This window comes from Mus caroli, unplaced genomic scaffold (assembly GCF_978045245.1).
Source record: "Mus caroli unplaced genomic scaffold, Mus_caroli_1 scaffold_9, whole genome shotgun sequence".
NCBI lineage: Eukaryota > Metazoa > Chordata > Mammalia > Rodentia > Muridae > Mus > Mus caroli.
This window is the reverse complement of record NW_028227264.1, coordinates 24318405-24343117: the sequence shown is the minus strand read 5'-3', so window position 1 is coordinate 24343117 and position 24713 is coordinate 24318405. Positions and strand designations below refer to the sequence as shown.

General features: G+C 41.3%; 1 protein-coding gene across 3 annotated transcripts in view; it reads right to left on the bottom strand.

The window, feature by feature from the left end:
• The window catches only part of Arhgap18 (Rho GTPase activating protein 18), a 258522-nt gene that overhangs the window by 110254 nt on the left and 123555 nt on the right, over positions 1 to 24713 (bottom strand). The gene's annotated exons all lie outside the window — the stretch shown is intronic.

Sequence of the window (24713 nt, the reverse complement as noted above, 5' to 3'; positions counted from 1 at the left end):
TTTGGGGAGCACTCTATACTTGATTAGTGATGACCAACCTGAAAGATCTATGCAACCCTTCCCAAACTTAAAATTTTTCTACTCCCAGCCTCAAATCTGGAATACATCTAGTCCAAAAGAAACCTCAGATAAAGGAAAGCAACCTGGATTATCTCATAATAGTCAATAAAGTAAGCCAGGCATAGCAGCACGCGTCTTTAATCCCAGCACATGGAAGCAGATGCAGGTGGCTATCTGTGAATTGGGAATCCAGCCTGGCTTACAGAGGGAGTTCCAGGATAATCAGAGCTACCTAGTAAGACCCTGTCTCAGAATATAAAATAAGTTAAAATATGAAAACAAATAAAGTAAAACAAAGGTCATGATTCAAACATGAACACCAAACCAAACCAAACCCAGCAATGTAATTGCTTGGAGGCCAGGGAGGAGAAGGAGCCTCACACTGTGGGTCAAGAGCATGTATTTCCTCATTGTCCTCTGGGTATGCGTTACCTGAGCCTCTCTCTGTGCCAACCGTGAACAACTGCTTTACAGAGCAAACAGAAAAAAATATTTAAAATTATTTGCATCAAGATGTTCACAAAACCAGCTTTAAAGTCAATGGCTTTGTAAGCAGCTGTAACTTTAATGCCTTGGTTCTCCACAGCGCACAGGGTTATTAAAGTTAGGCAAGATGCGTTTCAATAACTCTGGGTCCCTGTTACACATAAATGAAACAACATGGTTTTTTGTTGTTTGCTTCCTGTTTCTTTATGCCACGCATTTCCTTAGTAAATTGTTTTGATTTTCTCCTCAGATTTTTTTCTCTCCACTTTTCCTAGGCTGAAGTGAAGGACCATTTGACTTGGGATTTACCTTAAACCTAAGTCAAGAACAATTTTACCTGGGACCCTCAAGAGCTTTAATCAGAACATCGAGTTTCAAGGGCTTCTCCCCCTTCATCTAAAATCACCCTTGTACAGATGAAATAAATGTTAAAAAGTCTACGTTATAGCTTTTTTTGGATGTTTCATTATTTTGGTATTTCTATTTCCTCTAGACAGGTGTTGGCAGGTGCTCATGATCGTAGTATATATTAGAGAATTTTGAAGCTACCATGGGAGCTTACAGATGAGAAACAAGTCCTCTAGCTCAAGGCTAACCGGACACCTATTCAAATAAGGGGGCAGTCCCATCTTGGGGGACAAGTGCTTTCCTTCATTTCATGGCCCAGCATTTTATAGTTAAAAGAGAGGCGAGCTATCTGGAGAGGGTGCGGCTTGCCCTCTGCTCTCTGGCTAAAATCAGCCACAGAGGGGATTTATAGATGCCTTAGTTATTTGAAAAATATTTTATGCTACATACTTCACATTTTGTTTGATAATTTTTTTTTCCAGAGCTGAGGACCGAACCCAGGGCCTTGCGCTTGCTAGGCACGTGCTCTACCACTGAGCTAAATTCCCAGCCCCCATACTTCACATTTTAAAAAGATGATCCAAATTCAGGTAAAGAAATGTGGGCTTTCCCCTGGCAATCCCGTTTTACCAGAGATAGTTTATCTAAACCTATATATACATGTATACCTGGGTATGAAAATCAATATTTAATGATAACAAATTGTTTATTTTAACAGTCCTTTGCATTTATTAAATAAAATACAGTTCGCATGCCAGTTAGATAATATGCCTGTTCATTTTTAGAGAAAGAATTACATAGAGGCTAAATATTTGATACTGGGGGATACAGAGCATGAGAGCTCTTGGTCATTTCTATTTTATATTCATTATTGAAATAGTTACTTCATACACATGGGAAATAACACAAGCATGCTTAGGACTATTTCAGAAACTATTGAAAATTATATCCTAATCCCCAGATAAAATGCATTTAATAATTTTATGAAACTCAAATTAACTAACAATGCAAACAGTCATTTTAATTTTTAAAATTTTTTACATTATAGCTTAATAACATCAGGCTCTTCCCTTTCCTCCCCATTCAATTCCAGGCCTATTTTTTCACTAATTGTTAATGTGCACACGCATGTATGTGTGAGTGTGTGTGAGTGCGTGTGCATACATGTTTCTAACTGTAATCTGCTTAGTATGTACAGTGTTACATGTTTGTTTGAATTCAGGACTTTCCTTGTGGAAAACCAACCAGTAAGCTCTTCCCTGGGAACGGCACCCCTCCCAATCTCAGCTTCCCTCCACTGCTTGCTGTCCCTTGTGTGAGATTGAGGACTTGTGGGCTCATGATCCAGTTTGGCATTTTTGTTGCTGTTGTACCTTTCTTGTTTTATTTTTGTTTGTTTTGTTTTGAGTCACAACTAACTCTGGCTGTCTTGGAACTCATTCTGCAAACCAGGCTGACCTTGAACTCAAGAGTCTCTGCCACCTGGCTATTGTTTTGTTTCTTTTTTTAAGTAAACACTTTAACACAACATGACCCAAAGATATATTAATTTGATACAAACATGCTAAAAAAATGATGGCAAGAAAATATATAAGTATTTTCCCCACAATCAAACCATGAAGTTTTTATAAGTATAGAAATCTTTATGCTATCTCAAAGCCAGGGTGAAGTGTCCAGGCAGTATTGGTTGCCGTTCCATAGCATGATGATATATACATAAAGCAAAATGTGTGTTTTGCATACACAAAGTCAAAGCTGCAGCAAAGCCACACAGACAATCACTGTCAGAAACCACTAGGGCTCAGTGCATGTTTAATTCTGAATTCTTGGCCATTCTGCAGTCAAAACCCCTTACTGTTGCCAAATCTTTCCCAACCCTGCCATAGGTTAATAAGCTAGGAGCTAGACAACCCCTCCCTCTCTATCACCATAGCTACCCACCCATCATAACCCCTCTCCAACAGACAGGTCTTACCGGTAATTGCTGGTTCCCACCCGTTTCCTGAGCTCATATGGTCAGGATTTTCAACCCTCAGGATATAAAATCCACCTCTTAGCATCATAACATTCACAGAACTGTGTTGTTTTGAGATGTCTGGTGTTGAATGGAAGCTTGGAATCATTGAAAAAAGGACTCTGAGCTTTAACACACAAACCCATAGCAAAACACTCACCTCCCTTCACCTTTACCATTCTAGAGGGAAACTCAGACGATTTATCTACATATACTTGTGTGAGTATATAGACATTACCTTTCTCATTTTATATAGAAGAGAAATGATATAAACTATATATTTCAGTGAGTGCTTGCATTTCAAACAACTTAAAACAGACTGGTGAACTTTTCATATCTGATGATAATTAGCTTAGGTTGGCAGAAAATGTATCTCTTCTTTGAGTTTATCTGCCAGTGAGGTCCCTGACTACACAATCAGGGGCTGGTGAGGTAGCTCAGAGTTTGATCACAGGAACACATACATACAGAGAAAGGAAAAAGACAAGTCTCAAAGCTGTCTGCTGACCTCCATATGCACTCTGTGCATATGCCTGCCCACACACACATGCTCGAGCACACACACACACACACACACACACACACGTAATTCACTCTTTCCCTTCTTGAACAATGACTGCCCTTCCTCCCTTGACAGCATCAAGTTTCCAAAGAGTCTGGCTTGTCAGTTCATCCTCACATCAACTCTCTAGGAAAGCAGGGTGAAGAAATGAACATGGTGTGCATCCTGAATCTTGGCTAGTGCCCCCACTGTTACCTTTCCCTTCGTCCTTGCTTGGTCTGGGCTGCTTCCTAAACTTAGCTACAATATAGATCTCCCCAGTGTAGTTGTAGCTGTCTGAAAGCTCCTTTAATGACTATTCTTATTCTGCTGAGCCAATCCCCTATTCAGTCTCCAATAATAAACAATTTTGCTTTCATAATAATGAACCAATGGGACACTAAAGAGTGAAATGCCCCCTTTAGATCTGACTTGTCCATGCCCTATGTCTTCCATTCACAGGAGAATGTGCTGTTCCTAAAATATCAAATTTTGTACTTCACTTAAAATCTGGCTCCTATTAACGTCCTCAATGAAACTTTCAGGCTCTTGCCCAAACTGGTCCCCGATTTCTCGGATTATTACCAACAATGACTTGCAGATATGAGAGGGGCCTTTAGATCATACAGGTCAGGTCATTTTATGTTACAGACCAAGGATGGTCCTAGGCCTGTGAGGGGTGAGTGAGCAGCATCTGGTCACATGACCGGATGCCATCGCTTCCCTCCCTGGCCAGGTCACATGACTGCCTATTTGCACAAAGGCTGCAATGTGGATCTCTATCCTCCCTGGCCAGTGACACTAGTGAGTCGTTTTTTCATAATATTTACATACCCTGAAAAATATCCAAATACTTTTCTTTAAAAACTAAGCTTTTGTATAAATTTTGGAAAGCTCAAATTACTATGCTTCAGGATTACCATCCATGAGTACTTTACCATGGAAATGGTTCCCTTTGTTACATTATTTTTATCCTGCATGGAAATTTAATGCAAATGTATGGTTCCTATTTTCCTTGTTAAATCTGCTCCCCTTCCCCCAACTCAAAACCATCTCCAGGTTGTGACTGTTCAAAATAGTATGATCTCTCAAAAGAAATCTTTAATATTTTCAACTTCTTATTTTACAACTTCTTGGATGAAGTCTTACTACATTGTCAAAGCCCATCTTAAATGCAAGAAATCAAGTGACTCTACTGTTTTTGCCTGCCAAGTGGGGACTTCAGGCATGTGCCACCAAAGTCATCTCACAAAAAGAGGAAGGAAGGAAGGAAGGAAGGAAGGAAGGAAGGAAGGAAGGAAGGAAGGAGAAAGAGATTCTTGTTTAAGATTTAGTTATTTCTGTGCAACTGCTTACAGAAGTCAAAAGAGGGCACCACATCCCCTAGAGCTAGAATTAGCATGTGGTTGTGAAAACAACTGACTTGGGTCATCTGGAAAAGCAGTCTTTGCTCTTCACTGCTGAGGCATCTCTGCAGACCCTCTTCACAAGTCTTAAATGAGGTACCAAATTAACATCTTCAATGAAGGTGTTTAAATATGTGGTCCTTTTAAAAAATTTTATTTATATATGTATAGTGTGTTATTCCATATGCTATTTAAAATTCAACCAAATGCAGAAATGGGGAGTGTGTATAGGATATAAGACTTTATTTGAGGAAAATACAAGAAAAAGCTTCAAAGATACTGGCTTAAATTTCATTTTGAGAATTGTTAGAAGCACAAAAATCAACCAATCTCTCTCCCTCCCTTGTTCTATCCTCCCCCCACTTCTGCTCTTACCCACTTCCCCCTCCCTCCCTCTCTCCCTCCCTCTCTCCCTCCCTCCCTCCCTCTGTCCCCTCCTCACACTCTTCACTTTGCAATGATGGCAATGACCACTCTGTTTTGAGCTTCACTGCAGCTCTGCTAGCGTTTAATCTCTCCATCATTAAGGAACTATATTTTATAGCAATAGTTTACAACCTGTCTAAAACTTTCGATGTTTTATCCACATGAACACTACTTGCTGGAATCCTCATTATTACAATCTATTAGAATTGAAGCAAACTACTGTATGAGGATGGCCAGACAGATTTACACAAAGATTTATAAGACATGTCTATGAGGTAAAGGAAGAGGGCCTGGGCTGCCTGCCTGGCTGCCATTTACTGCTTCATTTGGGACATGTCACTAAACCTCTCTGGCCTACTTCCTTCCTCGCCAATCAAGTGTAGAGAATGTAAGCATCGCTATCTAAGTGCACGTCAGCACTCTGTGGTCCTGGGAAATTATAATACATGTACTGAACTATTTTTCCATAAAATGACTTGTTCCTTGACAAACAAATGTCTTGAATTAGCTACAAATCCCTAGTGCTCTTACATAAACTCATTAAATATGTGTGGCCAATTCTATCAGTAATTCACATGTTTTATTTTTATAATCACTCAGGAAATTTTTGTTTTGTATTTTTTTGTGTGCAGGGTGGGAACGAGCCACAGTGTGCATGGGGAAGTTAGGGGATAGCTTGAAAAAGTTGCTTTTCTCCTTCTGCCATGGGAGTTTCAGGGACCAAACTCAGGTCCCGAAAGGTCCTTAGTAGAAAACTATTTCTTTGCTCCTATTTAAAATAAAAATTGACATTCGAGGCTATTGCTGTTGTTCGTTGCTACTCTCTAGAATTTCATGGTAACAGCTTATTGCTAAAGGTACCACCCAGTGTAGTCACAGAACATGGAGAAATCAAGCTGTTGCTTTATCACTATGAGTTTGCTCTTACAGTGCTGGAAGCTTCTATATACCACTTTCAATATATACTTTCTCCGTGGGAGAAGGGTCACCAGTGGTATTACCCAGTTGTGAATCATTTAAGCTACAGCAATAGCTGGCATTGAAAGATATACCCATGGGTACAATTCTGGCATAGATGTTATAGAAGTAACCAGTCACTCTTTGCTCGAAATTAAAGCCTACTCCAAAGGACAAAACTCATTCTTGGAGGTGTTAACTGAGCCAAAACTGCCTAGCTGGCTAGGTCATTATCCTAAGGTGGCCATTATCAATCAACACATGGGTCAAGACCCCTTGGAGGGTCAGATGACACTTTAAGGATCCCAGGACACATATCCTGCATATTTATATTATGATTCATAACAGTAGCAAAATTACAGTTATGAAGTAGCAATGAAAATATTTTATGGTTGGGGTCACCACAACATGAAGAACTATATTAAAAGGTCACAGCACTAGGAAGTTTGTACCACTCAGTGTACTATCCTAGGCGGAAAATCTAGTATCAGTCTTCTGATAAGTGGACATAGTAATAAACTCTAAGTCATAAAATAAAATTTAAATTGATGTACAGAAGAAACAGAAGACCTGAATTTCTTTGCCATTTATTCCTTGGGAACCTATGTTTTTAAAAGTCTACCTCCTCTGCCTATCAAATAACTCCAAATCACCTCCTACTGAGTTTAGCAAAGAGCCTTCTCCATCCACCACTCCTCCAAAGTCTGCTCCACAACTGAAGGAACAACTCAACCATATGCCAGAAATGACCCATAAGTAGCCAGGCGACTGTATGGCAAGGCTGGAGGAGGAGCCTACATTAAGACAACTCCCCCCCCCCCCCATACAGCCTTGGCTGGCCTCAAACTCTCTGTAGAGAACAGGCTGGTCCCTAATGTGTAGTCCTCTCCCCTCTTCTCTATGGGAGGCATCACTTATCAGTTACTTGATTTAGTATAGTTGCTGTCAGACTCTAATTTTTTTGCCCCGATATTCCAGAAAAGATTGTTGGAAGGGAAGCAAAGTGGGAACTCCTCTTACATACATGGCCAAGGCTCCTGTGGGCAGTGTCTATAAGCACTGAAATAGGAAGCACTTCTTCCCCTGTCCCCATGAACAGTAGCAGGGAAACAGGGCAGACTTCAAGCAGACCCACAACATAAAGTGATCCACTAACAGTGCTTCAGGTGCTAAGCCATTAAATGTTCAGAAGCATTTTCAATAAAGGATCAAACTATCCCAACTAAAACAGACTCCCCAAGACAGCCATGCCCACCCTGTGTCCTGCATGTCTTGACACTGTGGCTGGTTTGTAAGCCATAGGGCCTTTGGCATATCCCAATGCTTGTTCAAAAAGCATTCCCTTTTGATTCTTCACCTTGGAGGCGAATACAAAAGCCCAGTTGTTTGTTTTTTTTTTTTTTAATATTTTTATTAGGTATTTTCCTCATTTACATATCCAATGCTATCCCAAAAGTCCCCCATACCCTCCTACCCACTCACCTACCCACCCACTCCAACTTTTTGGCCCTGGCATTCTCCTGTACTGGGGCATATAAAGTTTGCAAGTCCAATGGGCCTCTCTTTCCAGTGATGGCTGATTAGGCCATCTTCTGATACATATGCAGCTAGAATCAAGAGCTCCAGGGTACTGGTTAGTTCATAATGTTGTTCCACCTATAGGGCTGCAGATCCCTTTAGCTCCTTGGGTACTTTCTCTAGCTCCTCCATTGGGGGCCTTGATATCCATCCAATAGCTGACTGTGAGCATCCACTTTTGTGTTTGCTAGGCCCCGGCCTAGTCTCACAAGAGAGAGCTATATCTGGGTCCTTTCAGCAAAATCTTGCTAGTGTGTGCAATGGTGTCAGTGTTTGGAAGCTGATTATGGGATGGATCCCCGGATATGGCAGTCTCTAGATGGTATATCCTTTTGTCACAGCTCCAAACTTTGTCTCTGTAACTCCTTCCATGGGTGTTTTGTTCCCAATTCTAAGAAGGGACCAAAGTGTCCATACTTTGGTCTTCGTTCTTCTTGAGTTTCATGCGTTTAGCAAATTGTATCTTATATCTTGGGTATCCTAAGTTTCTGGGCTAATATCCACTTATCAGTGAGTACATATTGTATGAGTTCCTTTGTGATTGGTTTACCTCACTCAGGATGATGCCCTCCAGGTCCATCCATTTGCCTAGGAATTTCATAAATTCATTCTTTTTAATAGCTGAGTAGTACTCCATTGTGGAAAAGCCCAGTTTTAAACGTTGTTTCAACCATACTCTTTAGAACTTTGGGAAGACAAACTGCATTTTTAAAAGGAAGAAAAATAGAAAACAATATTCAAAATGTAGAGGAAAATCTCTTGTGTAGTATACAGATGCAACAGCTGCCAATTAAAGATGATTGGCCTATAGGCAGGAAAAAGAAAAGGGAACATCTGATAGGCAGCAGGGATTCTGGGATAGAGTGAGACCAGAGAGGATTTGGTGCTGGGAAACAGGAAGGAGGACAGGGATGGAACCTGCTACGTGTCAGAATTTACATCAGAATAAATGGGATATTAACTTATGAGATGGTCGGGGAACAGACAAGATTATGGCCTAAGTATTAATAAATATAATTTGATTCTCAGGGTCACTATTCAGGAAGCCTAGGGCTAGGAAGAAAAAACTCAGATTTTTACACAGCAACACTAAATTTTGCATTGCTAAACTAAGATTAAAATAAACCATAAGGCCAGATTTAAAGTAAGAATCCTATACTAAAGATGATGTCTAAAGAATAAGTTGCCTTCACTGACTCTTCTCATCTCCATGGAAATCATACATTTTTATGGTGATGGGTACCTAGTTAACTAATGTGGTGAGTGCTTGCTTTTGCTAGGCACACCAACTTAACAATTCCACTTCTAAAAGATTCCTCTAAAATGCAAAGGACTCCATCTCTTGTTCAGAATTAGGTGTGCTACTAGAAAATCACCAAAGCTCTTCTAAAATTGAATGTTGATGTTTACAGAGTACTCAACCATAGAAACATTAACAATGAACGAATTTTTTTCTCAAAATTCTGTTATCAATAAGAAAGACTCCAGCTCTTTTCCCAGACACACCCCTCCAGTCCTGTTGTTTGGCACCCTTCCCAAAGTCACCTCTTTCTATCATCATTAATCCATAGATTTGCAGATATATTTGCTCCCCAAATTCAGTAATCCCATCACCAAATGGCATTTGAATTTCTATAAGAACATAATACTGCTCTCGATTCTTCAAGTTTAATGTGCAAAGTGCAAAGAATACAAAAGATAACAACAACTAAAAGGTAACAAATATCCAGAATGGCGGTTCATTCCTGTAATTCCAGCACTTAAGGAACCGAGGCAGGAGGACCACAAGGAGTTAAGCCAGTGAGTTATAATATAGCCTGGGCTATACTATACTATACTGAGCAACGGACACCTATCTCAAAAAATATTAAAATGAGCTATGAAATATAAAATGGATGAGTATCGTTCATGTTAAAAAGAAAACTATGCCTTCTATTTCTGCCAAGGTACAATGCAACCTGATGTTACAAGACGAAAGACGTCTCTGTGGCAGAACTATTAGATCTCTCAAAAGAAGCCACAACATTCTAGCTGGATTTTTTTCAAGCTGAACCCAGCTGATCCCTAGGGTTCCATGTACTTGAACACTTGAGCCTCCTCAAGTCTTCGAGCAATATTTATACAAAACATGAAATAAAACTCACCTTACATCAGTGCATATATATTTGAGCCCAAATGCATTATTAATCACAGAGCCCAAATGCGTTATTCTCCATTGATCTCTCTCTCTCTCTTTTTTTTTTAATCCAGAAGTGATCCAACTACTTGCTCAAGAAAACTGTGTGGCTGTTCTTTATGTATTCTACAGTAGCTCAAGAGACGATTGCTTAACAGATGTATGGCAAGGCGCCAACACCACTGAGGAAATTCACACAATCACAGTTATCCATCACTCTTTGTCAGTCTCCTGAGTAAACACTGGAGATACAACAGTGTATACAAAATACAAAAATCTGGAAAGGCAGCAACAAAATATTGTAGTTTCTAACAAAAATTAGCTGTAAAGGCCATCTGGGAGTCCAGGTTGAGGACATAGACCAGTTAGTAGAGGGCTTGCTAGCCATTCAAGAAGCCCAGGGTTTGAACCTCAGCATCATACCTATTATTCCAGGAATCAGGAGGTAGAGGTAGGAAGATCAAGTGTTCAAGGCCATTCTCTGTTACACATCAAGTTTGAGTTCAAGCCCTAATACATGAAACCCTGTCTCCAAAAAGGGGGGAGGGGGGAACCATGATATAGATTGGATAATAGAACAAAACCATGGTTCTTAAGTTTGTCTGCATTCCCACCATGCCACTCTGGGTGTCACCGAAACAAAGGAGTAAAAACCTGACACCCAGGGACTGAGATTCATTCTCTTGAATGTTGTTTGAGCTTTGAAATTTCTAATTTTCCTCAATTGAAAACTTTGAATTTGGATGTTAAATGAATCTGTATTCACTACCTGCTGTGAAAACATTTCCAAGTGCTTGAATTTTGCACAAAAAGGGTCGAGGAAACATACTCTTGCACTAATTATCCTAGACAAGATAATGGCTCTAGCCTAAAGATCAGCACCTTACGGTCAGGTGGTAAGAACTGCTAAGAAGTCACCAAATAGCTTCCTATACTAAAACAATTTTACTTTTAATATTTTCTAGTATGTTTTAAAAACCCTGTCATGCAGTGTCTGACAGTGTGACTATCACAATCATGGAGAAACCTACAGGTATTGAATGCATTTGAGTTTGATCTGTACTGACCCTAAAAATACACTTCAAAGTACATTCCTTACTAAATCCTCAAAGCACACTGATTTGTCCTAATTTGCCTCTTGTTCTCTAAGAGAAGTAACAAAAAATGTTTCAATTAATATTTATTATCCAATCAGTCTATTCTGGTGCCATCTGTCATCTGGACAGTTATTATTCAAAGGAGAAATTGTAGTTGTTATTCATTATTTAAGTCTTACCAACTTGGTTCCCTCCTGGCAAGAATATGAAAAAAAAAAAAAAATGTGAGGGAAAATAGTTGGAATGGCAGATTGAAGCCAATTAGGAAAGTACTCAGACTTTGAAATGTGCTCATTTGGAAAATATTTACTGAGAACCTACTGTGTGCCAGAAAATGTGGATATAATTATAAGCAGGCCCAATAGAATGTCAGATTTACAGTCAAATTGGAGCTTTGTGCAATTACTCATGACCCAGTTAGAGGGTTGTTTTGGGGCAGTTGACCTGATCATCAGAGTCACCCCGAACTAGGCTCCTCTATCCTTCAGAATACACAATGACACGGTGACTAAAAGAGGATTCTTCTATCAAAGGTTGGGGCCAGAGGCACCCTGATCAAATGCCTTCCCACTTCAACTTCACTTTCCTCCCCCACCTTAGTGCATGCGGTATCACAAGCGACCACAAACGTGGTGGCTGAAGTCAACAGGAACTTGTCATCTCAGGTTGGAGATGTGAAATCCAAAACAAGATCCCTGGGCCTGAGATAAAAATGTGAGTAGAGTTGAGCTCCCTCCATGGTACCAAGAGTGTCATCTGGTCTCTCACAGTATCTGAGCAGGCTGGTATTCCTTTATGTAAATGATTCCTCTGACTTCTGCCTCCAGTGTCAGTCTCCTCCTCCATGGGAGCCAAAACTCCCTCTGCCTCACAGAAGGATTTGTGTAATTTACTCAGAGAACAAATGGATAACCACAATAATTCCTTCCCAAGAGAGCCTTAGTCACATCTACAAAGATCCCACTTTTCTAAATGAACTATTATTCATGGATTCTAGTACTGAGACTTGTTAACTGCCATTATCTAATTCACCACCACACCTGCAAAGTAACAAAACAAAACAAAACCTGGGCATGAAAAGGATAATGGGTGGAAAATCCAAGCTGACTAACCCCCTGTTTATAGTTCTCCTCAAAATATATTTGAAGAGTTCATCAACATTTGAAAGACCCCAAATGTTTACTCCTAGGTTCTTTCATTCATAAAGTATGTGGAGAACTAATTACAGAGACCCGAGAAGCATCACCCAATTCAAACTAATGTTAAACACAATTAAAAACCTTCTTGTTCCCCTCTTTCTCCTCAAGCATAGCTTCACATATCCTTGCAAATAGTGGCCATGGCTCTCACTCTTCCACTCCTTTCACTACCCTACTGCCTTGACTGACAAGCACTGGGAGAAAAAGCCCTACAGCCATGGCAAGGAGCCCACAAGTGCCACCTCTCAGGTGTGCTATAACACAAGAGAACATGGACACACACAAAGCCTGGCATGGTAAAATCCTATAGCTAGGTCCCTTCCAGTCTCCAGAACTGGAAGAAGGGTATGGTATTCATTATAATCACAATAGCTTCCCACTGACCAAAAAAAAGGAAATCTTGGCTATGAAGTCCAAGACCATTCTCATATGTGTAATAGAATAGAATGAAGAAACTGAGATTCCAGTCAAAATTTGACATGTGTGAGCATGCCAGTTAGCCTGTGATCCCAGAACATGGAGGGGTGGTGGTGGGTGCAGGAAGTCATTCGTAGCTACATAGCAAGTCTGAGACCTGGACAGATCTATATCCTCCCTGCCTCTCTCTCTTCAGAAATTATGATACTGTAAGCTTGGTCAGGCTTTCCTGGCCAAAAAATTCAATAGAAACAATGTTAGCCTGACTCACCTTCTGCCCAGGTGAATGTTTGTTGAAACTGTTGTACAGGTGGTTGCTACCTCATCTTCAAATATTAAGCCCACATTGGGCTGCATGTGGGCCATGAGCCATTAGAATGATTTTTATTCAGAACTATTTCTTAATAGTGTTAACTACCTAAAGGTTTTCTCCAAAACGAGAAATATCCTAACATAGAAATTAGATTAAGAAAGGGTGACTCAGCAGGAGCTTGTATCCATAAATATCTGCTTTCTTCCCAACACTTGCCATTCTAGATCTGTGCTACTACCATTCACTGGTCACTTTAGTCCTTAGCTTCTCCAGTGAAAATACAACTGTCACCTCAGACAGCAAGACTGCAGTGGAAAAGCATTTCTACTTGTCAGGGCCATTTATGTCCTTTTAGTTAAAAATAAATAAATAAAAAGCATAAATATTCATATTCCACTTGACATTAGTTAAGTATCCCTGCTGTAGGGCAAACACTTTTGAGGCAGTTCAAAGTCATTAAACATCGAAATCTACCTAGTTCTCAAAGATGAGGAGCAAGCTTATGTATTAGGAAGACCACCATCTCCTCTTCCTTCCTCGGAGCCTTACCTTAGGGAACAGAAGTGCTCGGCAGCCGTAGGAAAAGCCCATCATCTCCTTTCCACTGTATCTCACCACATAAGGTCCTTCCAGCCCAGTAAAAAAGCTACTACATGTGTCTGACTAAGTTCATTTTAACTTATCAGATTGAAATCTCACACTGTTGGGGATGAAGGAATTGCTCAGGAGGTGATGGAAGGGTGAGGAAAGATGAGCTCAGATTCCTGGAATCCACATAAATAGATGCCAGGTGAGTGGACAGGCTCACATATAATCCCAGTGCTTAGAGATGGGACAGAGGATCCGGGAAGAGCGCTGTGCTGGCAAGTCAGACAAGCCAAGTCAAGTAAGTTCTGGGTTCAAGTAAGCAATTCTGCTTCAATACATAATGTGGAGAGCAATAGAAGACATCCAATATCAACCTCTGTGGTCTACATATGCATGCATACATACCCACATACATACATATGTCCACACATGTTTACATGTATATAAATACCACACACATGAAAATAAAACAAAAACAGACCACACTGAAATTACAGAATCACAGAACTTTTTTAAAAGGAATTGTTGATAATCTAGTACATCCAAAACAACAACAACAAAATAAATAAAATCATTTTCAGACTTTTCCATAGTTTTCTGAACAAAAGACTTTTCCCCATCTCTTCCAATCCTTGAGATTCCACCCAACCAAAGAAATACTAATACAGGTAGCTGTCACTGTGAAGGCATCCAACAGGGCACAAAAGAGATAACCATAGCTTTGGAATTTAAAACAACCTATACTGTCCATTCCTAGCTAAGCTAGGGTCCTAACTTGACCATACAACCATGCTTGCCTCCTTCCATGTGGCTTTCCGCTAGCATCCTGATTTAACAGAACCCAGAAAAACAAAAAGCCAAAAAAGGGAGAGAGAAAGACAGACAGACTGAACCAAACCAAGGAACACACAGTCTGAACCTAGGCCTCCAGCACATATGTAGCAAATGTACAGCTTGGTCTTCACACATGTGTTCCTAACAACTAGAGTGGGGGCTGTCCCAAAAGCTATTGCCTGTATGGGGATATGGGATATGTTCTTCAACCTGGGCTGCCTTGTTTGGCTATAGTAGGAAAGGATGGGCCTAGACTCACAAACACTTGAAGTGCTGAAGGGGACTAGATACCAGGAGGGGATATACCTGCTCAGAGAAGGGGATGTGGGAGCGGGAAAAGACTGTGGGAGGGTGTGACTGGGAGGGGGCAGTGAGTGGGATAAAATGGATAAAAATAAAAAAATAAGAAAAGAATGACATTAAAAAAAAAAAAAAAGAATGTCAGAGCGACAGAGGAAACAAAAGACCCTCCTGATGGATTCCTGGTGTGGTCAAGTGTATAGAGTGATGGAAACATGGATTTCTGACACCTGGGATATAGGATAAAATTCTTAAGGCCTGTTACTAAAATCAACCCAAACTCAGCATAGTGTGGTATTCCAATGACAACCTGACCACGTTTTGGGGAGAACTGTGGAAGGACTTTGGAACTTTGGGCTAGAAGATCCATTCAGTGCTTAGAGCTCTGTGGGATGTGGTGTAGAAGCTTGGGAGATGAGTACAAGGAAAACTATTCCAAAGGATGAGGAAAATTATCCCAGAGCATCGCCTCACACACGGATGTCTGCACATACATGTGTGCTTGCGTGTGCACACACACACACACACACACACAGAGAGAAAACAACCTGCTCAAAGATTCTATGAGTTTATATTCTAGAACAGATATAATACTGCTCACATGTAGCTGAAAAGAAGTAAGGAGACTAAATGGGACACACACACAAACCAACTCTGACTATCAAAGAACATTCCCAAAGAAGTACATTGTCTTCAAAGGACGTTCTTAGATAATACAATCTCACAGAGAGCTCTATTTCTCTCCTTCTGCCCGTCTTTCATTTTTATGCTATACTTTTCTCAGACTTACATACTTCAAGAAAATTATATTACTATAGTGCTTGAGATTAAACCGCAGACTTTATACATCAAAACATAAACCACACCTCAGTTGTAGATCCACCCAGAAAAGTGTTCTTCCTCTGGACTGTGGACTAAAGGTAACAAACACAGCATTGCAAACTATTTAACTGACCAAATAAAGCCCCTCTGGAAGAAATTAAGGAAAACAAACCTGCTCTTTTCATTAATCCCATTTCCTTAAAATTTCTGGTCTGAAATAATTTGTGCCGGGTGCTATCACGTAAGTGTGTAATCACGGTACTCCAGAGGCAGACAGAGTACAAATCTGAGATTAACCTGGGCTACAAAGTGAGACCCGTCTAAAGGAGGAAGAGGAGAGAGAAGAAACTATTAATTAACAAATTACCTCAAGCATAAACCAGTATGATGTCTTTCATATTTTTATTAGTGTGAATTATAGAGCAATATGATAGGTAGGAAGAGAGAAAGCCCTAATGGGTCATAAAGTCATAAAGGATAGAGGCTGGAAATGTCAGAGGCTCTCCTACGTCACAGTACTCCATTTACCTCTATCAACCCAGTAAGGAAGAAGCGCACGGTGAACATGGTAAACGAGAACACCACGAGGGAATCACAACGGAAGGAAAGAAAGCTGGCCAAGAGTGCAGGGCCGCTCTCACTGGAGACTGTCACACCAACAAACACTGAGAAACCAGCAATGATGACAACTTTCTGTCCTTGGGGTGCTGAAGACGGAAGCCAGGCCTCTGCGCATGCGCAGCAAGCAGGCCTCCACAGCGTGAGATTGAGTGCACGAAGGTCAAGCTGTGGTGCAGTGCTTGAAAACAAAGGAAGGCTGGGCAGGAAAAAAAAAATCAAAAAAACAAAGCCAAGAAGAAAAAAACTACCTAGCTCAGTAACAGCCCCCTGGAGCAGGCCTGAGACACAAGTCCGGGATGACTCAGATGCCATGAGTGACAAGCCAGCAATGGGACTGCTGGGGTCAAGGGGAAGTAGGAAAGGAAATGATGTTGTGGTGGCTTAGCAACATACACATCCTGACATATCTGTGGTTTCCCTAGCAGAAAATGCCTGCTGAGACATTCTGCATTCTGCAGCTGGGTTAAAATTTAACTGCAAGTGTAACAACAGTAGATAAGCTATAGAAACGTCAATGTTAAGATAGCATGTCTAAGAACGTGTGTGTCGAATAAAAACTAAAAATCAAGACAGAAAAGTACAAACCCCAAAGGAAAAATACCAAGGTTAGCTCTGAAGTTGTGCTGTAAATGACCTGTGCTTCCTCTTCGGGCTGTTTTCAAATTTTTGATAATGAGAAGATCACCCAATACCACTGCTGAGGATGAGTGCCATGGGGTATCTTACTAGTTTCACAGAGGCGAACGAACACAAAGACACACACACACACACACTCACTTACTAGCTTCACAGAGGCACACACTCAGACACACACTCACTGGCTTCATGCTCACACTGGAGTGAGTTCGCTGAGTCTTCACAGCATTTGACACTCTTGGGGCCGTCAAAGTCATGGTACTTTGCCACTTGATGAGTCGCAATATTACTCACAGGTCAGACAGATTGACCGTACTATAGCCAAGCCACAAAGGTCATAAAGCTCTCGCTCAAAACACAAGTTATAACCTGAAGCTTGACCCCACCCTTTCCTAGTGAAATTTTCCCTATCATCTGTGACAAGTCCTCTTAAATTACAGAAGCTATCAGTACTGAAATGTCTACCGTACTAAATATAGCTCTTCATGGTCATAAACGTGCACTGTAGACAAAGTAAGCTGGGAGCTGCTTGTCTCTGCACAGGTTTATGACCCTTCCACCTGGAGGCTGAAACAGGGTGATCTCAAGTTTAAGCCTAACCTTGTACCAAGTCAAAAAGAGTTAATAAACTCTTGTATCCAAAACAAAACAACGTACCCTGGGTGTGTTGCTTACTTTTTTTTCTCTTTCTAATCACTGTAACAAAATATCTGAAGGAAAAGCCATAAAGGGGGAGGGGTTGATGTGGGCCTGTGCTTTCAGAGAGAATTCAGTCTGTCTTGGTGGGGAAGGTCTGGTGGCTGGAAGACCTTTCTCCACAGGCAAAAGTAAGCAGTAGCAGTTTTATACAAGGTGACAGAAGGATAATCAGGTCCCTATTCAAGAGGTGGTTTAGTGGTTAAGAGCACTGGCTGCTGCTCATTTAGAGGTCCTGGGTTGGAGTCCTAACACGTACACACACACACACACACACACACACACACACACACACCACACACACACCACACACACACACACACAACCATATATAACTCTAGTTCCAAGGGATCCAATACTCACTCTGACCTGTGCTAAAAAGATACCAATAAAATTAAAAAGCAGGTTCTTGATGTAACAGTCGAACCGTGGCTATGTCCAACATCCTCTAGTATGGCCTCACCTCCTAACTTAGTGTGACCTCACCTTTATAACTTCCTAAAACCGTGCCCCAAGTTAGCAACCAAGTCTTTACACACGTGAGCCTCTGTGGGCCATTTCAGGTTTAAATCATGGCCTAATGGGCAAGGTCACTGATATACAGAACAGGACCAGCTGTTCCTCAAGCTCAGGCTATAGACAGAGGACATAGAACGGTTAAGTGAAACTAGGGTTTGAAATTCAGCTTTACTACCCTGACCTGTCACCTTGAGTTGAGTTCCTTAAGTCTTGTGCCTTGGTTTCACAAGCCGTAAAATAAAAGCTGTGATTATGGTATTATATGGTTACAAACCTGAAGGTTCTGGAAGCTGTCAGCCCATAATTCCTCTAAAAACTACAGGCAGGTGACAGAACCATGAGGAAATTAGCATTGTCTAAAAGTGAAGGGGATTCTGGGAAAACCTCTAACAGGTGCCAGTGTAATTTAGTAGGGAACTTCCAGCCTGGCATTTTCCTGGCGCTGTGATGTTGCTATCGTTATGGTGTACGAAGCACATATCAAGCAGCGTGCACATACAGACCACTGCAGAGCACACAAGACAGTGGCAGGCAAACAGAAGTTGCTGGGTGAAGATCGGTAATTAGATACTTTCCAAAGACCAAATAAGCACCGTCTTCTAAAATGCCCACTCAAATGTGACCAGGAACTGTACGAACTGTTAGAGATCACTTGAGAGCCTCTTCCAAACTCAGCATAGACAAGATCACTTGTTGCTTTCCAACTTCCTCTATTCCTTCACCCTTGACGAATGAAGATTAGTGCAGATAATTCTAGTTTCTCAACATTACACCGTCCCAGGAGTAAGAGGTCTAGCTAGGTTTCTACTTTTTGTTCCTCCATTTTGTCCCTGTGTCACATTCTTCTCACCACTAGAAAAGGAAGAACATTTCTGTATTCATAATCCTCGTGAGCTACAAACCATCTTAAAGTCCCTAATATAAGAAGAAATGTCTGCTCTGGGTGCATGTGTCTCCATTGGTATTTTATGAAGCTCATGATAACTAGATTTCTTTCAAGGCCACCTGACTGTGTCCTCAAGTCACCTCTCTGGATAACAGGGCTATTCACTATGCAATAAGTACTAACAGTGCTGTACTGCAGATGGCCTACCATTCCATCTCCCTTGGACATATGCTCATATCTAACTGAGCTTTCATCTTAGCCTTTCCACAAAGCTCCTGTGCACACACATGTAATCATAAGAGGGGCCTGGAGATGCAACCCCCAACCTCAACTCTGCCAAATAAGAGTAGCTTCCAGCCGGGCATGGTGGCGCACGCCTTTAATCCCAGCACTCGGGAGGCAGAGGCAGGCGGATTTCTGAGTTCGAGGCCAGCCTGGTCTACAGAGTGAGTTCCAGGACAGCCAGGGCTATACAGAGAAACCCTGTCTCAAAAAAACAAAAAACAAAAAACAAAAAAAAGAGTAGTTTCCAGGCAACCAAGCCACCAGGAAAAGGCCAGGCTTACAGTTCCCTACATAATTAAACTGACACCGGCTAGAGGCTTTCCCAGAATCCCCTTGTCTCCCAAGAGGATGCTAATTTCTTCAAGGTTCTGTGACTTGCCCGTACGTTTGGGAGAATTATGGGCTGAGCGTTCCAGAATCTTCAGGTTTGTAACCACAGAAGCATTGGTGCAGAGTTCTGGACTTTTTCCAGATTTTTCTTTCAGTAGTTAATGAAGCCACCTCAGCATCCTTCATTAAAAAGCTGTTCTTCATTTGTACAGCCTCACCACTTGGGCACAACAATTAGCTGCAGATGGTGAGCAGGCGTTCTGGTTACAGGCCAAAATGCAGCTTCTCCTCCACACCACACCCTCAGGACCTTTCACTCTGGTTCATAGGTCATGGGGCAGTTGGGAATCATCCACAGCTGCCCTTCCACATCAAAATGAACAGTAGAAGCTGCATCTCTGAACTCGGAAAATGCAGAAGGTCTGAGGGCTCGTTGACAACCTGTTGCTGACATATGACTATCAGCATTTCAAAGTGTTTCCTGTCTGGCTGGGCCCGGTACAGAAAGTCATAGAAGCCTCCCTTGAATTGAGTACCAAACAGGACCTGTCCAGATACCTTAATTCAGGCTCACAGCTACCACAGAAGGCCTGACATCGAGATGCACAGTCTCTTACAAAGAAAGCAAGCCCATTGACCCACTTGCTCTGGCAAGATGCAGCTCATAACAAAACAAAAGTAAGTTGTCCTAATGGACCCTCCTCTTCACCTTTTTTGGCCCTTCTCTCTTTCCTTACGGCACTCTCTGAAGTCACCTCCTGACAGGATGGTAGAGGAAAATTTCAGGTGGCAGAAGTTCATTAAGGACCAAGAGTATTTCTTTTTTACTTGTTTGTAGTGTGCTCTCATGAACCCCATTTCTTACTTCACTTAGCCTTTACAGCGTCTCTAAGGTACAGAGAGGTTTAGAGGCTTGACCAAGGTCAGGTTACCAGTGATTGACGGACTAAAGTCACAGCACAATGTCACCTCATAATCCAGGAGATAATCCATTCTCCCCTTTCATTACAATGCAGTTCAGTACAGAAATCCCAGTTCAATAGATTCCAGGATCTATGATACAGCACTTTAGTATTTCTTAAAATGGGGGCGGATCACCGTGTGGAGAAACCCCACTGTTCTTTCAAGCTGGCATAAATTGACCTCAACTTCCAAATCTTGCCTTCCTCCTATCCCAAGGGGATATCTAAGTTAACACCCTCATCATATTCCCCCAACTCAGAACTCCTCTCCTTAGAATGCAGCTAGCCCTCCCCCTAAAGGTTTAGCACGCCCAGGCAAACTGACAGGTCACACATATAAGCTTTCCTGACCCTTAGGTGATGGATGATGTCTTACATCTGTAAATACCCACAGCATGTTTGAGCTGATCCTCTGCTATGTAAAAGTAACCTCCTGCTCTGGAACACAGAGAGATGACAGAGTTCGTCATCCTTGGTAGAAATTGCAAAACTACTTCCAGAACCTTATTCCTGGGAAGTGTAATGTGCCTGGCCTGGAACAGTGAATGATATACCTACCCAACAAACCCCAAGGACTTAGAAGAAAAAGTCTCATCACTGACAGCTGCTATCCTAAGTAGTGAAAACTAAACTAAGCTGCTACCAGTGAAGACAAATACATCTTTTGGGACTTAGACCTATCACCTATAGTATTACTGCCTAATAGACAAAAAGGTGTTTTTGTTTTGTTTTGTTTTTGTTGTGTAGCCCTGGCTGTCCTGAAACTCACTTTGTAAACCAGGCTGGCCTCGAACTCAGAAATCCACCTGCTTCTGCCTCCCAAGTGCTGGGATTAAAGATGTGCACCACCACTGCCCAGCAGGTGTTTTTCTCTCTGGTTTTTTCAGCATCTAAGTGTACACATGACCTTGAAGGCATGTGCACGTGTGACCACTGAGCAATCTCCTTGGCCCTCTAAATCATTTGTTAATATATAAGTCTCCATCTTCTATAAGATACAATTTGCTAAACGCATGAAACTCAAGAAGAATGAAGACCAAAATGTGGACACTGTGCCCCTTCTTAGAATTGGGAACAAAACACCCAGGGAAGGAGTTACAGAGACAAAGTTCGGAGCTGTGATGAAAGGATGGACCATCTAGAGACTGCCGTATCCAGGGATCCATCCCATAATCAGCTTCTAAACGCTGACACCATTGCATACACTAGCAAGATTTTGCTGAAAGGACCCAAAGATAGCTGTCTCTTGTGAGACTATGCAGGGGCCTAGCAAACACAGGAGTGGATGCTCACAGTCAGCTATTGGATGGATCACAGGGCTCCCAATGGAGAAGCTAGAGAAAGTACCCAAGGAGCTAAAGGGATCTGCAACCCTATAGTTGGAACAACATGATGAACTAACCAGTACCCCGGAGCTCTTGTCTCTAGCTGCATATGTATCGAAAGATGGCCTAGTCGGCCATCACTGGAAAGAGAGGCCCATTGGACTTGCAAACTTTATATGCCCCAATATAGGGGAATGCCAGGGCCAAAAGAATGGGAATGGGAGGGTAGGGAAGTGGGGGGCGGTATGGGGGACTTTTGGGATAGCATTGGAAATGTAATTGAGGAAAATATGTAATAAAAAAAAACAGTGAAAAAAAAAAATAAGTCTCCATCTTCTTCATGTTCTTCTTCCTCTTTGGACTTTATTGAGTGAGCTGAACCAACAGGATAATCTTCAGTTAAGAAACAAAAGGCTGCTAACAAGAAGAATCATGCCTGAGTATTCTTCTGCAGCCTGTGCAAAAGCAGTTCTCTTAGAGAAACCGGATTATCCTTCAAGATGGAGATGTGCGCATGTGCTGTGGTTGCCTTTGCAGACATCAGCATGGTACTTCCCTTGGGATACAGGCATGAAGATCTACTCACAAGCTACAGCTTCTCACTAAACATTCTCCTGGTTAAAATTCAGAAGTGCAAGGTTTGTATAGACGGTCACCTGATACAATAGAAACACCTCCATTTTCTCCCTTCACAGAAATCACACATGTGTTTTTCATAAGGACCCAGAAAAAAAAAAAAAAAAACTCTTTCTATATTACCCCAGCTCAGGTTTGCTGAATCTTACAACTATAAAGAAGATAGCATATGCAGCTTTTAAAAGAGGCAGGTTTGTTCCTGTTTTAACTAGTCACATGAATTTAAATTGAGTCTAATGTCAATAATGAAAAGAAATGCAAGTGCTTACACTACAATACTGTGTCCATTACAAAGTCAACAGAAGTATTCTCTGGTCAAGTAAACACACACATATGGTTGGCATGGAATTTATAAAAATGCTCCTGTTGTTTATTCAGAACACTATCATCTTCATATATATCCTGGGCCTAAAGAGGGCCAGCCCATGAAAATCAACACCTCAGCCGCTAAACTAGCTATACGCTTATCACATATATGCCTACGAATGTTATACCTTAAGGAACACTTCAGCGAGTGATAAGGTTGAAACAGTGTGGGACATATTACCCTGATCTCAAACCATTAAGCACTATGTGCTACATGTGACTCTTCAAAAGGCAAAATGATTGGCACGCCCAGCCCAACAGAACAAGCTGACCCACGCACGTAGTAAAGACGCAGCCTACTGTGTAACTCACAGGCACAGCATTAGCATCGATAGATCAGGCTTACTTTCAAACAAATAATTTTTTCCTGATTTACATTTTCCCAAAATATAATACAAATATCCAGAGGTATAAATATTCACTTTGAAAATATTCATACACTGAGGATACATATCAAAAACACACCATTGTAAAGATTTGTGGCATTTCATATTTCTTTCAAAAGGAAGATGAATGTGTGATATGTGTGATACTACAATTTCATGAGCCTAACAACATATGTCACAATCTAAAAGATTCATGGAGAAGGAAATAAATTACATATGCTTGCATAGTATTTGGAAGTTTTCTTTAAATTACTGAAATTGTAAATTCAATGCTACTGACTTTTACTCAACAAAAATGACTTCTGAGTTTTGTTTTTTGTTCTTTTTTACAAGTCTGGTTATGTGCAAAATCACCATGAAACAAAGGCTCTCACTCATTTACACATGGGGTTCATTTAAGGCAGCCATTTGATATTCTAGCTAATAATAATGTATGCTATGCTACTGTACAGAGACATTACATTCTAACTGCTTACTCAATCGTGTACATTTTTTTTTTCTGGTAATGAGGAGGGTTTGTAGGAGGGAAGGACACGACTGATTCACAGTCTGTCACCTCTACTATAAACACAGAACATACTTTCTGTAGTCTTGGTCCTCGATAAAAGGCTGTGCAGACTTTGGTCCCAACTCTTTTTTTTTTTTTTTTTTTTTTTTAAGATTTATTTATTTTTTACATGTAATACACTGTAGCTGTCTTCAGATGCACCAGAAGAGGGCATCAAATCTCATTACGGGTGGTTGTGAACCACCATGTGGTTGCTGGGATTTGAACTTCGGACCTTCAGAAGAGCAGTCGGGTGCTCTTACCCACTGAGCCATCTCACCAGCCCTGGTCCCAACTCTTATCAGGATGGGGCCCTCAGAAGATGAAGAACTCCCACTTAATGATCAAGGAAATAGGAAAGAGTGGAAGAAGAAGCCGGGCGTGGTGGCGCACGCCTTTGATCCCAGCACTCGGGAGGCAGAGGCAGGTGGATTTCTGAGTTCGAGGCCAGCCTGGTCTACAGGGTAAGTTCCAGGACAGCCAGGGCCACGCAGAGAAACCCTGTCTCGAAAAACCAAAAAAAAAAAAAAAAAAAAAAAAAAAAAAAGAGTGGAAGACGATTATTCAAGCAGCCTGGTATCGTTGCTCTTCCCATGGAAAGACCTATCTTGACCTTAGAGGAATTCTGTTACTCTTGACAGTTTTCAAAGCTGAATTTTCTTTCTTTCTTTCTTTCTTTCTTTCTTTCTTTCTTTCTTTCTTTCTTTCTTTCTTTCGGTTTTTCGAAACAGGGTTTCTCTGTATAGCCCTGGCTGTCCTAGAACTCACTTTGTAGAGCAGGCTGGCCTCGAACTCAGAAATCCACCTGCCTCTGCCTCCCGAGTGCTGGGATCAAAGGCGTGCGCCACCACTCCTGGCTGAATTTTCTTAATAAGAAAATTGATAGTGCACTATTTTGATCACATTTCATTGTGCATCAGTTATAACAATTTCAGGTGAAAACCTGAAAAGCAATG